At 38.0% G+C, this 15,749-nt stretch overlaps 1 long non-coding RNA gene and 1 pseudogene across 1 annotated transcript; both read left to right on the forward strand.

The window, feature by feature from the left end:
• The first annotated feature begins 621 nt into the window (after nucleotides 1–621).
• LOC122141559 lies at nucleotides 622–2,377 on the forward strand. Its single transcript, XR_006157908.1, has 4 exons — nucleotides 622–679; nucleotides 772–909; nucleotides 1,034–1,158; nucleotides 1,729–2,377. It is a non-coding gene; the product is annotated as an uncharacterized LOC122141559 (long non-coding RNA).
• Nucleotides 2,378–5,346: 2,969 nt separating this feature from the next.
• On the forward strand, nucleotides 5,347–13,637 carry LOC109080066 (annotated as a pseudogene).
• The last annotated feature ends 2,112 nt before the right edge of the window (nucleotides 13,638–15,749 follow it).

Genomic DNA, 15,749 nt, shown 5'->3' on the forward strand with positions numbered 1-15,749 from the left:
AATTATTGCACGTTTGTATAATATTCTGCGTTTGCATTTGACTGTTTTTATTGACTTTGAGGATCACTGAATCTGTTTTAGAGTAAACACGTTCATATTTAGTCTGGCACTACAGTGAGATCATGTTCACACTTACTCCTGATTTCTGTCACCATGGCAACACCAGAGCTGTCACTCAATACATGAGAAACAAAGCAACTGCTGGTACTTATTTGAAAAAGTAATTTCCGTCTTAATTAAAAAGTAATGGGTTACTTTACTAGTTACTTTAAAAGTAATCTGATTGTGTAACTTGTTACTAGTAATGCGTTACCCCCAACACTGGCCACATGTGTCCATCTCAACACGCCTGTGTGTGTGTGTGTGTGCAGGGTTTCACGAGTGTGGTGGGCGTCCGGCGCACTTCAGACGCCGCGGGGGACTGCTCCGCCTGCGAAGACGTGGACTGCAGTGCTGGAGCTGAGCATGTCTGCGGGGATCAACAGACACACACAGCCCCTGCTGCTCAAGGTACACACACACACACACACACACACACTACAGTATGTGTGTGGTGATGGAGGTTAACGTGTGTGTGTTTCAGGGTGGAGAGTCTCTGTCTCACCGTGTGTCCAAAAAAAAATCTGGAGCAGTTCTCGCAGACGCTCAGAGAAACACCGGCCAACTTCACCCTGCTCTGGTAACCAGCAGCCCTCGGTTATTAGATGATCATCAGCATCTGTATCTGTGGTGTTTGAAGCTTGTGTGTGTGTGTGTGTGTGTGTGCTTCAGGAGTTTCTCGTCTGAGTCCCAGAGAGAACGCTTCTCCAGGGCTGTTTCCTGACACTGAGCTCTGCCCTCTGCTGGAGAACACAGGCACAAACACTGCAGCACTGCCAGCTGACCGACAGCACCAGCACACAACACACGGTCAGAACACAGGTTTCTTTTTATAAATATATATATATTATATATATATAAATATATATAATATATATATATATAATATGGCCATCTCATGTATGTCTGGTGTTTGTTTTTGTTTGTTTGCAAGAGAGTGCAGGTGTGGGGTTGGCTGGTGGTGGCTGAAGGGTCTCCGTGGGTTCGTGTTGTTCCCGTCCAGCGATGCCAAACCCACTGCCGCTCCTTCAGTCTGTGGCTGTGAGCCGGGGGACATGGGTAAAGACACATCTCTCCGAGCTGTGAGCATCTCCTCATTGCTGCGCTGCTTCTAAGGATGGGCCATATGGGCTTAAAAATAAATCACGATACTTTCTGGTATTTAATGCGATAACGATATCAATGACGATAATTCAGGGAATCCTGTTTCTTTAGAGAAATGTATGATCTTTCCTATTTTTACCCAGAATGGGGTGATCATTACTGAGCACACATGTAATGTAGTGAGTGTTTAATTCACACTGGAAGCCGGAGGGTGCTCTCGCGCAGAAACTCCACGCATGCATCGCAGAATGGTAAAGCACTGACAATGCTCCAGGAAATCCCTAATATGGACACAGTATCCAGTTAACGCTGAATAAAACACACAACGGAGATAAAGAAATTTTAAGTGATAAAACATAAAGACTATAAACAATCCGACTGCAGGAAATCTAGCTATGGTCTGTGTTCTTCACGCAGTCTTGGGTGTTTTTATAAGGATATAAAGGTATATTTTATAATGCAGTGCTGATGGACATGGTTTCTGCCTCCTCCTGTGATCTGATCGCGTTGTTGTTCTGTGCGCAGTGTTGGCGGATCCGCGCTTCTGGCTGCTGGAGCTCTTCCCGTCTGGAGCTCAGAGAGTGCTGTGTGACGGCCCCTGTGCTCTGAGACTCTGACCACGCCGAGCCTCACACCTCTCCAGGAAGTGACATCAGCACTCAGACGCTGGTGTTTCTGGGGTCTTCGGCTCCGGAGATTGGTCTCTGATCCTCGCGGCCAGACGCTCGGGAACACGTTCCACTTCAGAGAAACTGTAATTTTGATGAAAGAAAATCAAACCTATTTTAATACATTTTGACAGTCTTTTCATGACCATTGAGTGCATTTCGTCTACAATTACTGGGATGCCAAAAAAAACAGAAAAATCTCATTACTGTACACAAATAAATTCTCATTACCGTTACAATACAATTAAATTAATGTTAATATATAAAGTCAACTGTAAATTATTTTAACATTTTATGGTAGTATTTGTTGTACTGACTAAATTTAAATAAGAATATTATTTCTGTAATACAGCGCTGAGAACAAGAATTTTTGGTGGAATTTTTTTTTTGTGTTATGGTATAAAAAAAAAGGTGTAACGTAATGAGCATAAATATAACTGATATAATGAAAACAAGAATGAGATTTATTATAATTTTTTTAAAACATTTTCCCATATTATTGTAAATCTTTTTGTTGGTGTATTTTTTCATTATGGTAATGAGAATTATTTTTTTCAAATCTTAGTTTTTTTTTTGGTGAAGGTAATGAGAATGATCTTCTTATTTTTTCGCATTATGGTAATGAGAACGACTTGGTATTTTTGTGTGTATTACGGTGATGAGAATGATTTATTTTGTGTATTACGGTAATGACATTGAGGAATATTTTGTAATATTATGGTAACAAGAACTTATCAGGGAGAATCTAAGGTTTTTTTTTTTTTTTTATTATGGTAATGACGGTGAATATTTTTTTGCATCGCAGTAACGTGAGCGTGTCGGAAAATGCTATTTTATTGTCATGAATGTAATTTCAGTCCTGAAATGTGAAGCCCCCCGCGCATGTTCCGCGATCAGCCAATCAGAGCACTTTAAATGTTGGTCATCTGCCGATGACGTCATCCCCGTCAGACCGGTTTAATATAGCCAATGTTTATTATTTTTTGTCCTCTGGAGTTTAATCATCGTAAATAATGAGAATAAGATGCAGATTTACTAATATGATTCAGAGATTTATGTTGATTGTTGATTTACACAGTAAACAAAAGCTGCTGTTCGTAAACTGCTGCGTGTGATTTATGTGATTGTTCGTCACATTTGGAGTGAATGATGGTGATTTAATAATTTCTAATGCTGCTCTAAATCCAGACTCAGTGGGGGGGTATTGAAGTGTGAGAAATACAACAGAAATCAGGAAAGCAAAGGGGACAAATCAGAAACAAAGAAAGATATTTTGATCGTCCATTCAGTGAAAAAGTGATTTGTTTACCAGACGATATATTTCACACAAAATAACAACATAAACTTGTGAATCATTATTAAGAAAAAGACGAGTATCGTCAGCTTAGTGACTAATTATCAGTGTAGTCCCTTCAGTGTTAAGTGCTTTCTATGCAAACATAATAGCTCGGAGGGCTAATAGAAAAGGAAAATCGGGGTGAAGTGCCGTGAAGAACACTTCCTTCTTCTGGATCCCGTTATTTATTAGAGCAGAAACGCGGGATCGCGGCCGGAAGGGGGAAAAGTGAGAGGTGAGGACCGGATGTGAGTCTCTGTGTTGACGGCAGGAGGCGCTCTGTGGCTCAAAACCACGGGGCTTTTATATACAAACACTCTATCATTTAATGTCATTATTATTTGTATTATATGTATTTTAGTATTTACTATCATTAACAGAAAAGAATCTTTAACACTTATAACAAAACAATTATACATTATAGAGATGCTACAACAGCTATTTCTCATGCTTGATTTTCATTTTATTCCTCTGGATGTAATAATCGTGCTCATTTATTAATTATCAGAGCTTTACTCTAGGTTCTGCAGCGAAAGCCTCTTTAACGTACTTCTTTCAACCATTAATTAGGTCATAAGTATCCACAGGTATAGTTTGTAGCCTATAGACAAAAATACATTGTATGGGTCACAATTATAACATTTCTCTGTTTTATGCCAAACAATCATTAGGATATTAAGTAAAGATCATGTTCATGAGATATTTAGTAAAGTTCCTACCGTAATATATCAAAACTTCAGTTTTGATTAGTAATAGGCATTGCTAAGAGCTTCATTTGAACTTTAAAGATGATTTTCTCAATATTTAGATTTTTTTGCTCCCTCAGATGCAGATTTTTTCAAATATTGTCCTCCTAACAAACATATATCAATGGAGAGGTTATTTAATTCATTAAAAATTAACAATTATGACTGGTTTTGTGCTCACAGGGTCATTTATGGCACCAAAAAACGGTTTCCAAACAAAGCTGCTTGTCCATTAATCTCACAGTTTCCTGTCTGAGCGCCGCCTGCCGGAAGGACCGAGGCGCTGCGTCCGCCGCGTGATCGCGTTGTCGCGGTGCATGTTCGGGCCGCTAGGCGGGTGGTGAGTATCCCAACCTGCGCTGCTGCTGCTGCCCGAGAGAGAATGATGGGATAGTGGCGGACACACAGCAGCGCTGCAGACACACGCACAGGCTCGACCATTATTCGTGGCGTTATCCCGCGCTCTGTCCGTCTGTGTGTGTGTTTGTGCGCGTTTGTGTGGTGTCTGTGAGTGAGTGAGTGGAGTGAGCGTGAGTTTGCTTTTTTTTTTGGTGGACACGAGGCCTGCGGCTGTGCGCGCCCGTGTCTGCGTTCTCTGCGCTGTAAAAACACTAACAAGTACTGTGGTAGTACCACGAGACGTATTATCGCCAGAATCATGTTCCAAGTGATGTACACGGTGCTCCCGGGTTCCTCGAACACACCACGGTATTACCTCGGTACACGTGGAAAAACGTGGTAGCACCATGGTACTTTTTTGTGTGTTTTGCAGCAGCGCAAATATGGTGCTTTTAACTTATTTTGAAACTCAACTGGACCGTATGTTGCTTAGCAACAGCACCAGTGTCTGCTGGATTTATTGTAGTCAACTTCTGTTGCTAAGCAACGCCAAAAAGTTCGGTAGTTGGCGCGGCCGTGATTTCGCGGCAAAATATCCAATCTACAACGCAGCAAACACAGAATAACTTTAAAATCAGAGTCGAGATTTCTGTTGGTCAACGTTGATCAAATTCACCTGAACCAACATTTAGATCGCGTTGTAGATTTCGTAAATTTCGATGAATAACGGTATAAGTGGCGTGTGAAAGCTAAACGATTTACACTTAAAGTGTTTGAAATCAATTAACTTTAAGTAATTTTGTGCTTTCGTCATGTTAGTTTTTTTAATTATTATTCTATTAAATAGTTTTAGCATGTTTAGTACTTAAACTACTAAAAATAAACTGCTGGGTGTTTTGTAATTCTCAATATTTTCTATTGCAAGTAATTTTATAAGTACAATAAAATATATTTTTTAATTAAAATCAACATAAATTAAAGCAAATACAACAAATACAAGATAAAACAAATTAAATTATAATCTTTTTTTGTGTGGTGTTTTTTTTTGCACTGTGATCATGAGAATTTGGGAGAAAAAATACTTCATAATAATGTCCCAATTTATTGATTTTATTTATTGCTTTATTTAGACCGATAAAACGATCATTGGTTTTATTACATTTTATTACTACAATACATTTTAGTTATTCAAATCTAGATAAATACTGTCATGATCAACAAAATACAATTTTAATAATAATTAATTTTAAGCAATGCGATCATGAGAATTTGAAAGGAAAATCAGCTTCGTTAAAATTAAAATAATCTTGAACTTAACGAACCTGAAATGCTGAATATAAATTAAGCAATGTCAAAAATGCACAGTAGGTTAGTTCGGAGTTGGGTGCGCGGCAAAATATCCCACTGTACGTGTCACTGTAAAAACCAAGCAGGTTTCTGTCGGTCAACCTGATGATTCTCATGACCAACATTTTGCGCAAAACTCCAGATTGTGGTTGATTTTGTCTACGGACAATTCCCCGAATAACGGTAAATGTAGCCAAGATGGCGTGTGAAATCTAAACGCTTTACATATTTGAAACGAACTCAGCGATTCTGCTTAAAACATTTTCACACATCGGTCAAATTGTATTGTTCTCTGACTGCTGTATTTGAGGTGTGAGGTGTCAGATGCTGACTGTACATGTGTATAGTTGTGTGACGCGGCTGTGTTTAAGGTGTAATGTGTGTGTGTGTGTGTTCAGAGCTGCAGTGAGATGATGGAGGGTTTGGGGCTTCAGGCAGTGGCACTGAGCGACGGGATCCACCGCTTACATACAGCAGACCATCAGTGGTGAGACAATCTCATAGAAATATGCACATAGTATTAGTATTATAACTAGTGCTGTCACGAATAATCACATCCAAAATAAAAGATTTTGTTTACATACTATGTGTGTGTGCTGTGTACATGCTGTGTTTATATTACATACATTTATTAAGAATATAAATTATATCAGAATTAATTGCGATTAATTGTTTGACAGCACTAGTATTTTAAGTCATTTTAAAGGCTATTGTTCGCTTAAGTCTTCAAAAAAAAAAATATAATTATCCGATTAATTGATTAATCGTCAGAATAATCGACTGATTACTCGATTACCCAAATAATTGTTAGTGACAGTGGTGGTGTAAGAGATCTGATGGTGTTGTGATGTTCAGATGGGAGTCTAATGGAGGGAAACACGGTTCAGCTGGAGGACGGGACCACGGCGTTCATTCAGCACGTCAGCGTCCAGCAGAAAGGTGTGTGTGACGCCACTGAGCAAGTGTGATACCAAAGTCAAGGGAAGTCAGTTCACTCGGCGGCCATATTTGCAACACCTCCGGGCAGCTCAAACAAGACGAAGTCCTATCTTAATGAATGGGGGAATCCTGAAATCTCAAAAACTGTCCTATGAACTCACAATTAAATTATAAGTTTCAAATCAGCAACAAAATCTGAATGAACTGCCACATGTGGCGTCGTTTGACAAACCAATATTCTATAAGAATTACATCCAAAGGCACAACAAAACACTTTTTCTTTTATTCCATGGGTTTTACCCGTTTCTCTCCACTTGTTACCAGTGTTTTTATGCCACCAAAATGCGCACGCAGCTGCAAGTGACGTAACTGTGACGTCTACTCCAAATTGGTCTATACTTTGTATTATATCATCTTTGCATATAAAATTACAAAAATACTAGTTAAGCCAATGTTAGGGTGTTTCTAACGCAGCGTCTGTGGAGGAATGGTAAATTTGACATTTGTTTTCTCTTCTGACTGCTGTTATCAGTCTCTCAACTTTATTTCCTTGGACTGAAAGTCATGAAAACACTGTCAGGGAGTCGTTTCTCTTTTGCTTATTTGAGCGAATGGGAATGCAAAAAATATATATTTGTGGTACACCATTATTTGCCCAAAAAAATTAATTAATTTTAATTAATAAAAAGATAAGTAATGTTTAACAATAATTCATTTTATGCATTTGCATTTGATGAAACACAAAAAAAATGTAAATACCACAACAAAGAACGTCTAAAGAAAAAACATTTCAAAAGGCTATTGTAAGAAATAAATTAAAATTGTTTGTATGCATTCTAAAACACAGAATTTGGTAACAAACGTATAGGGTGGGAAAAAAAACCTTTCATAGGGCCCTAAACATGGTAATAAAAAAAAAACAACAACTTGTAATTGATGTTTAAAGTTTTTAACTAATTAGACATGCTTTTTGTAAATAAAAACTTAATTTAAAAATTAAAAATGGAATCCAGAAAAAATTGAAAATGTGAGAATCTGGAAAAAAATAAATAACAATCCGAGTGTTGTGTGTTGTTGTGTTTTTTACTCGTTTTGCTTTTGTTTTTTTTGTTTTGTGTGTGTGTTTTTGTGTTTTTAGAGTCGCTGGCATTTGAGGATGGTCAGGCGTTTTGCAGTTGGATGACGGGACCACGGCCTTCATTCATCACACACCTAAAGGTGCCCATTACGCTAACACTCTTACATGCACCGAGTTCCTGAGCGTCAGGCTTGACCTCTTACCTCTGTGTGTGACGACGGCTTCGACCCCGGTGCCGTGGAGGCCGTTGAGCTGGAGGACGGCAGCACGGCGTACATCCACCACCAGAACGGGGCGGCGCTGTGGAGCTAAACGCCGAGGCCATCGCCACGCTGGAGAGCTATGCTAGCAAGGTCCGACTACACATGCTACACGCTAGCCGTGATTTTTAGGGTTGGGTAACAAAAACTGGTTGCAAGTTTTCAAGATACGGGTATCGATAAGACGTGTGCATTTCCTGCGTTTGCATTTTAATGTGATTTAAAAAGATTTAAGTGCGGGAACGTAAATAAATTGCACGATCCCAGCCTTTTGCACAATTTCCACTGCAGAAAATGTTATGGCTATATTATTTGCGCGATGCGGAAAACGTGGACGGAATCATGGAATCCAGTCATAAAAATTTCGTTTACATTTTAACGCGGAATTTCATGCAATTTGCCAAAGTTTGGATGCATTAAAAGTATGTCATTACACTTCGATCAAATCGTGATGTAGACTACTGAATCTGTGAATGTTAAGCTGCAAGAAAAGCATTTTAGATATGAATCGCTCATGTTCTGCGTGTCTCTGTGTGAATGAATGGCGCAGACGCACGGTTTTGTTTACTTCACACAAATTGAAATGCGCATTGCTCGCGGTGTCTGTAGTCTCACTGAATAAGTATATAAATACACGAACAGCATCCCCAGAACTACACTAATAGGTCAATCCCTGAGCGTTTTTACCCTTTCATTTGAGTAAAAACTGCTGTCATTATGGGTGCCCGTTCAAAATAAAAGTTTGGTTTAACTTGAAGAAATTGTGGAAGAAATGTATTAATATCATTCAGTAGAATGTAAGTATACAGCTGGGCCACTGCTACTTTGATTTTTTAAGGAATCATCACACAATATTTTCTTCTATGTTTAATTTGACTACCTAACACAAATCCCATTTATTTGGCCAAAAACAATAACATTTGTTTCATTTTCATGTTTTGTGCTTTCATTCGATCGAACCAGAAAAATGTAAATAAACAACACAGAATTTCATAATGCTGTTGTAAGGATAAATAAAAATAAAAATAGTTTTATGCATTCAGATAATTAGTCATGCAACCATAAGGTGTGAAAAAATAAAACAGTTCAAAGGCCCCTTAACATGTAATTTTTGTTAACACTCAAACGATTTTATGTTCTTCATAACTTATGTTTGATTTGATGTGGCTCAGCTGACGGGGTCAGAGGTCGAGGTCGATGAAAACATGGAGAACACAAACGGAGCGGAGCAGACCAGCATACAGGTGTGACAGACAGACAAATTATTAAGTACACTTATTTCTGTTTATTTAAATCACAAATAGATCATTTATTGATTTTTTATTTATTTAAATTATTAATTGATTTTATTTATATCTTTATTCGTTAAGATAAATTATTTTATTAATTTGTTAAGATACAGACAGTATAATAGATAATTTATTGATTTTATTTGTTTTTATTATTTAAAAAACGATTATTTGATTTTGCTTATTTAGTTTGATAACTGATTTTATTAACCAATGTTTATTTATATAGATAATTGATTGATTTTGATAGATAGTCAGGTAGATTGCTAATTTTACAATAACAATACCGCTTTGTTTATATAGATAGTTTATTTCTTTATTTTAATTTAAATACTTTAATTTGTTTATTTATTTAAACAGATAGATGCATTGTGAGTATATAATTGTCTGTATAACGTTTGGTGTTTGTCAGCTGATGTTTGAGGGGAAGGTCTGGAGCTCTGGTAAAGTCCAGCCGGTTGGAGAGAAGAGTTCCCGCTGGTGGACACACGGGCTGCGGCCGATATTACACCACAGCACACCATCTGAAGGTACAGAGCTTCCCACAATGCACTGGGCCAGAGCAGGCCTCAAGAGTCTCTCAGCTGTGTGTACAGCTGAGGTCAAAAGTTTAACCATCCCCATTTCAGAATCTGCTAAATGTGAATTATTTTACCAAAATAAGAGGGATCATACAAAAATGCATGTTATGTTTATTTGATACTGACCTGAGTAAGAACACGTAAGACATAAAATGTGTACATATGAGAAAATAGTAGTTGAGTTTATATGAATGACCCCGTTCAAAAGTTTTCATCCCCTTGATTCTTAATACCATGTTGTTATATAAATGATCCACTGCTGTGTTTTTTTTTTTTTGTTTTGTGATAGTTGTTTCATGAGTCCCTTGTTTGTCCTGAACAGTTTAAACTGCCTTCTGTTCATCCGAAAAATCCTTCAGCTCCCACTAATTCTTTGGTTTACCAACATTTTTTCTGTATTTGGACCCCTTTCCAGCAGTGACTGTATGATTTGAGATCCTTCTTTTCACACTGAGGAACAGCTGAGGGACTCTATTACAGAAGGTTTTAAAACATTCACTGATGCTCCAGAGAACAAAGCATGCATTACGAAATGGGTGTGTAAAACTTTTGAACAGAATGAAGTGTGTGCATTTTTCTTATTTTGCCTAAATAGCATATTTTTTATTTAGTGCTGGCCTTCAGATGCTACAGAAGATAGTTTTCATGTTTCCCAAAAGACAAAATAAATTAAATTTACCCTGATCATCAAATTCCAAAAGTATTCACACCACGAGGACCACCGAGGGACTCAAACACAACTATTACAGAGTTGTTTTGAACCTTGTGTAATAGCTGACTCCTAATGCATTTTGTTTCTTTCTTTAGCTTCAGTAAATGGCTAAACCTTTTGTAATATTTATTTATGAGTCCCTCAGTTGTCATCAGCATGAAAAGATCATATCCTAATCTCCGTAAGAAACAGCAGACAGTTTAAACTGTTCAGGACAAACAATGCACTCATGAACAACTATCACTAAACACAAAAACACAGCTGTGGATCATTCAGATAACACAATGTTAAGAATTAAGGGGATGAAAACTTTTGAATGGGGTAATTTTTATAAATTCAACTATTATTTTCTCTTGTGGACTAGATGTACACATTTTATGTCAAATATCTTATTCAGGTCAGTACTAAATAAACAATAACATGCATTGTGTATGATCCTTCTTGTTTTGGTAAATTCACATTTTGCAGATTCTGAACGGGGGATGTAAATTTTGACCTCAACTGTGTGTGTGTTTCGCAGGTGCATGAGCGCTCACACACGGGTGACCCGTCCGTACCGATGCGAGGTGCCATCCTGCGCTAAAGATTTCGCCACTGGGTATGGTCCCTCAAGAGCCATCTGCGCACGCACACGGGCGAGAAAGAGAAACCCTACAAATGCCAGAGAATGTGCAATTCAAAACCTTCAAAACCTCCGGAGACCTCGCAGAAAACGTGCGCACGCACACCGGTACGAACAACCACCCGAACTGAGTGTAAAACGCATAAATTTCCAGTGAAATCGTCATCTTGATTGCACAGATACTATTTAAACTGAACTGAGCTTAATGATGTCATCACTGTATTCAATGATGAACTGCCACTAACTGTAAATTGAGTGTTTACTATTGTCATTTTGCATTATTGACACACTATTTTCCTATTTAATACTGTAAAGCTGCTTTGACACAATCTGTATTGTTAAAAGCGGTATATATAAAAAAAAAAAATTTAAATCAGCGACCTAACTGTCTTTCTCTTGCAGGCGAGAAGCCGTTTAAGTGTCCGTTCGAGGGCTGCGGACGCTCCTTCACCACCTCCAACATTCGTAAGGTTCATTACGCGAAAGCGCAACACGGGCGAGCGGCCATACTTGTGCACGGAGCCGTCCTGCGGCAGAGCCTTCGCCAGCGCAACCAACTACAAGAAACCACATGAGGATACACACCGGTACAACAGCGCTCACATGTACCACTGCTCTTATAATTCTTAATAGGAATCTGCACGATTGGGAATTTTGCGCAAACGGCAAAAAAGCATTTGACATGAGAAATTTTAATTTGCCCCAGTTGAGCCAACAAAAGCTGCATGGTATTTGAAAGTGACAATTCATGTATTGCTAAACTGTTTGACAAGTGAGCAGTTTTATTGCAAAAAAATTTCACTAATGCGAACAAACTTAAGTGGTTACGGCCAGCAATCACACCAAAATAATTCATATCAATTCTGAAAAGTGATATTTTCACACCACAACTATAAATGATACAAAGGAACAACATCATGGGAATAGCTTTCAGAACTATTAACCTTTTTTTACATTTTATAATTTCAAGTTTTGGTAATTTTATGTGCTTGTGTAATTTTTTAAGTTTTTTGACATTTCTGTTTACTAGATTCAATTTATATTCACTTTTAAATTTAGCAGTTTTAGTATTTCAATTTAAACATATTTTTCTTAGTTGCGATTTTTCCAGCTGATGTACGACTTTAAAAAGTTCAAGCATTTAAAAGCTGGACCAGGCAACAAAACTGCAACAAGCCTTAGGTAAAAAGAATGTTATGGTGTGGACGTTACCATTAGGTTATCGCTATAGTGTATCGGGTTCTTTAGTGTACTGTCATTCATCGTTCTGTTGCTGTCTCAAGGTGAGAAGCGGTATCTGTGTACGGTTCCCGGCTGTGGGAAGAGCGTTTTACGGATGTATCCAGGTCTTTATAAGCATCCCACGTGGGTCCACACGCACTGCAAGACGAAAACACCTATAGCCATTGCGGGAAACATACAGGGACAGACTGTCAACGCTAGCTATGCACAAGCGCCAACCGCGCACGGAGACTTTCTATACCGTGGAGGACGCCGGTATGTCTTTTCTATAATTTCTCTTGACTTGCTTCAACTTTCACCGAATTTCGGAAGGCACTTATGAACAATTTTGGCCCACAAGACGCAGAGGTTTTTGAGGCATGAATTCGAACGTAAATGTGATTACAAAGTCACCATATGAAACCGACGACGACATCAGCTCACACCTGCAGGTGCTCGGCACGGCCGTCACCATGGTGACCCAGGACGGAACCACCGGTGGGCAGCAGGTCACCATGGTTACAGATGGCAAAGAGCTGCAGCCGGTGAGTATTATGGGATGGACGGTGTCGCGCGAGGTCATCAGAGCTCAAATCGCTAACTGTGTTCGTTCCCGCCGGTTGCCATAGTAACGTCAAATGGCATCATGAATGAAGTGAAATGCGTCGCCGTACCAGCAGGTGGCGCTGCTAGCAACAGAAAACGGCACACAGATCGCAGTACAGGTACGAAAACACGACTAAATGCTCTAATTAAAATACCACACGCTAAATGTACATCAGTGGTGATGGGATAGTCCATGTATTTTCAAAGTATGTTTGTGTTACATATGTGTTAACATTTTAGCTAAAATAATTACCTTATACTTATTATTACTTCACATGGCAGTTTTTGGCCTCGTATTGATCGCTTTTGTGTTGTCAACACGTTTTAAAAACTTTAACATTTTATCATAAATAGTACGCCATATTGGCATACTACATAGTGAGAATATCTCGTTGAACTGTTTGTGTGTATTGGTTGTGTACATACAGTTAGAAGATCAGCAGACGTTAGAGGAGGCGATCACCCAGGCAACAGCAGCGATTCAGCACAGCGGACTGACCTCAGATCAGTGACAGCTCGATATCACGTTCAGACGCCTCAGAGAGAGAACGAATACTTTTTTTTTTTTTTTAGCGTGTATGAGAAAGAGTTTCTGCAGTCATAAAGGTTCTTTTTTTTTTACCTGCTTTGAGCCTGTAGATATGAAACAAGATGAAAATGTATATTTGTTAATAAATAAGCTTTACCAGTTTTTTTTGTGAAATGTGTTTTTTTTATGTTATTTATACTGACGAAAACCAGAACCTGGAAAAATAACGAATCTGTAGCAATCGAACGGTCGGTTCGCTGATCCAAACAGGGGTATCTGCTTCTCATTAATCGTGTTTTGCAGAGTATTAAAATATATTTTCCTCCTTTTGATAATGGAATTATGTCTGTTTTGTATTATATTTTTGAAAAAAAAATTGAGCAGGATTACATGCAGCGGTCACAAAAATAGCACATCCAATTTATTTTCGTTCTCATATTTAATTTTAGCGGCTTAATGTGAGAAATATTATACATGTGTGTCGCTACATTGAGTTCTAGAAAAACTTTAATAACCCTAAATGCGTTTCTGATGCGTTTTCCACTGAGGTAAAGTCGTTAGAAAACGCGCGCTGGTTTTGATTTGAATCTCCCGCGTCGGGGTCGTCTAAATCAGTGAGAAGAAGAACAACAGCACTGACGTTATTTAACCATGTAATATGGCGGTTTTTAAAACAAACAAAGATTGTATTTACTCGCCTGAGCGCACTTTATTCGCTTCATTTGTGTCTCGTTCATGGCTGCAGCACTGTGATGTGTCCAGCAGAGGTCAGCAGCTTTACTCTCTCTGTGACCGGAGCTCAAACTACAGTTTGCTCATCATATCATCACTGAACTCTACCGAAAACTTTACAATGTGCTTACACTAACAGAACCTCAAAGAATATCACACATAATTATTTACATAACTAAATGAGGACCTATCACAGAGTTCTAATCATTAAGTTAATAATGACTAAACTATCCAAACACTTTGTTGTTGTTGTTTTTTACATTTTAAAATGCTTTGCCTCATTTGAAGTGACAAATATGAGTAAATATTGAGATATATTTAACAGCTTCTTTACTGTGTCTTTTTAAAGATGTGTTTCCATTACATTTCCTGTTATATAGACACAGAATGTGAATTTAGGTTGAATTTGATGTATTTCCGTGTTTTACAGCTGTTCACACACACACACACACACACACACTTGTTCTCAGTTCTTCCTCGACAACAGTCTCTGATTGGCTGAGCTGCTGTGACGTCAGTCAGTGACGAGAGGGGGCAGAAAAAAACAGCGGTTTTGGGGTTTCCTCCTCAATACTGACTGGAAACATCAGTGTGTGTGTGTGTGTGCAGGAGAGGAAGTTAAACTGCGGACACACCCAGACTAAGATCATACACACACACACCCGTGTGCTGGTGTCAAGTTTTCTTGTGTGAGTTGATGAGGGCGGAGTGTGTTTAGGTGACACAAATAAACTCTTAAATTACTGCTAAGTGTGTGTGTGTGTGTGTGTGTTATCTGTAAGCCGCTGTAGCTCGTCAGGGTTGTGTGAAGCGCTAAGTGCCTCTAAATCTGTGTGAGTTTAGTCGTTCGGCTCTTTAAGGCCTTTTTTGTGTTTGAAAACACAAGCTACAGAAACAGGAAATGCTCTGAATTCTGGGCTGATCTCTTCCTGTCACGACCGGTGATCAGATACATGGGCCAACCGAATCAAGAAACTCCACTTTAGAGTCTCAGATGCTGCTTTTTCGACTTAATTGAGTGCTCAGTAGAGTTTCGTTAAAGTTTTAACTTCACTAGTCAGTAATTGTCAAACAATAAAAGTCTATATGGCTATAAATTGAACGTAGAACATTGATGTATTACTTTTACTATTATTTCAGTATATGTTATTATTGTTTATGTTATTACTTATTAGCGTTAATGTTTATATTTCGCGTTTTTCATTAAATTTTGTTTTTTAAACATTGTTTTTTTTTTAGTTTTAGAAATTTTCAATTGTTTAAATAATAATAAATAAAATGCCAAATAGATTAAAAACGTTTTTTTTAAAAAAATTTATTAAAATAAATTTTGGCTTGGGTTAAAATAAGTTTAAAATATTAAAGATTATTAAAACTAAAATGGAAATGATAGAGAAAAGAAGCTAATAGAAATTATACATTAATAATGACAAGCACGAATAAAATAAATAAAAACTAAAATCAGAAGTGAAGGCATTGGCAACTAACTGAAAAATAAGTTGAACATAAGTATTAAAAACTTATAGTTAACAGTAACATAG

The sequence above is a fragment of the Cyprinus carpio genome, chromosome B22 (assembly GCF_018340385.1).
Source record: "Cyprinus carpio isolate SPL01 chromosome B22, ASM1834038v1, whole genome shotgun sequence".
Lineage (NCBI taxonomy): Eukaryota > Metazoa > Chordata > Actinopteri > Cypriniformes > Cyprinidae > Cyprinus > Cyprinus carpio.